The sequence below is a fragment of the Anoplopoma fimbria genome, unplaced genomic scaffold, assembly GCF_027596085.1.
Source record: "Anoplopoma fimbria isolate UVic2021 breed Golden Eagle Sablefish unplaced genomic scaffold, Afim_UVic_2022 Un_contig_5512_pilon_pilon, whole genome shotgun sequence".
In the NCBI taxonomy this organism is placed as follows: domain Eukaryota; kingdom Metazoa; phylum Chordata; class Actinopteri; order Perciformes; family Anoplopomatidae; genus Anoplopoma; species Anoplopoma fimbria.
In genome coordinates this window covers 1-1,384 of record NW_026549011.1, presented here as the reverse complement: position 1 = coordinate 1,384, position 1,384 = coordinate 1, and the positions used below count along the sequence as shown (strand labels likewise).

Below are 1,384 nucleotides of genomic sequence, written 5' to 3'. Positions count from 1 at the left end.
GGGTCGGGCCTGGTCAGTACTTGGATGGGAGACCGCCTGGGAATACCAGGTGCTGTAAGCTTTTTCACTCCTCTTTACAAAAAGCAGAGGCGCTGCTGCTTTTTCAGTGGACACCGACAGGGTGGGAAGGATATAGCTAGATCATGACTTGCCGGTATAGAAATGACACAAATCCAGTTAAATGATGGCTTTCATCATTCCTAAGCTCATCGATCATTTTCTTTTCAATTTTATGCTAACGTATTCTACATTTCAACAGTAAATATTAATATTTTTACTGCACTACATTTGTGATCCTTATAGCCACTTTGTACATTCTGATTTGACATTTAAAAGCTGTGAGTGTGTCTGGAAATCTGCAGGCGCTCCCTGTATAGACGAAAGAGCAAAGCGTGGTGATATAGTATCTTTAAAAGGCCCTTTGGTAGGCACAATATTTGCTTACGGCCATACCACCCTGAACACGCCCGATCTCGTCTGATCTCGGAAGCTAAGCAGGGTCGGGCCTGGTCAGTACTTGGATGGGAGACCGCCTGGGAATACCAGGTGCTGTAAGCTTTTTTCACTCCTCTTTACAAAAAGCAGAGGGCGCTGCTGCTTTTTCAGTGGACACCGACAGGGTGGGAAGGAAATAGCTAGATCATGACTTGCCGGTATAGAAATGACACAAATCCAGTTAAATGATGGCTTTCATCATTCCTAAGCTCATCGATCATTTTCTTTTCAATTTTATGCTAACGTATTCTACATTTCAACAGTAAATATTAATCTTTTTACTGCACTACATTTGTGACATCATTCCTAAACTCATCGATCATTTTCTTTTCAATTTTATGCTAACGTATTCTACATTTCAACAGTAAATATTAATATTTTTACTGCACTACATTTGTGATCCTTATAGCCACTTTGTACATTCTGATTTGACATTTAAAAGCTGTGAGTGTGTCTGGAAATCTGCAGGCGCTCCCTGTATAGACGACAGAGCAAAGCGTGGTGATATAGTATCTTTAAAAGGACCTTTGGTAGGCACAATATTTGCTTACGGCCATACCACCCTGAACACGCCCGATCTCGTCTGATCTCGGAAGCTAAGCAGGGTCGGGCCTGGTCAGTACTTGGATGGGAGACCGCCTGGGAATACCAGGTGCTGTAAGCTTTTTTCACTCCTCTTTACAAAAAGCAGAGGCGCTGCTGCTTTTTTCAGTGGACACCGACAGGGTGGGAAGGATATAGCTAGATCATGACTTGCCGGTATAGAAATGACACAAATCCAGTTAAATGATGGCTTTCATCATTCCTAAGCTCATCGATCATTTTCTTTTCAATTTTATGCTAACGTATTCTACATTTCAACAGTAAATATTAATATTTTTTACTGCAC

The 1,384-nt window shown here is 41.6% G+C and overlaps 2 non-coding genes across 2 annotated transcripts; both read left to right on the top strand.

Moving 5' to 3' along the window:
* The first annotated feature begins 439 nt into the window (after positions 1–439).
* On the top strand, positions 440–558 carry LOC129114664 (5S ribosomal RNA). Its single transcript, XR_008532624.1, has one exon. It is a non-coding gene; the product is annotated as a 5S ribosomal RNA (ribosomal RNA).
* A 482-nt stretch (positions 559–1,040) lies between these two features.
* LOC129114663 (5S ribosomal RNA) lies at positions 1,041–1,159 on the top strand. Its single transcript, XR_008532623.1, has one exon. It is a non-coding gene; the product is annotated as a 5S ribosomal RNA (ribosomal RNA).
* The last annotated feature ends 225 nt before the right edge of the window (positions 1,160–1,384 follow it).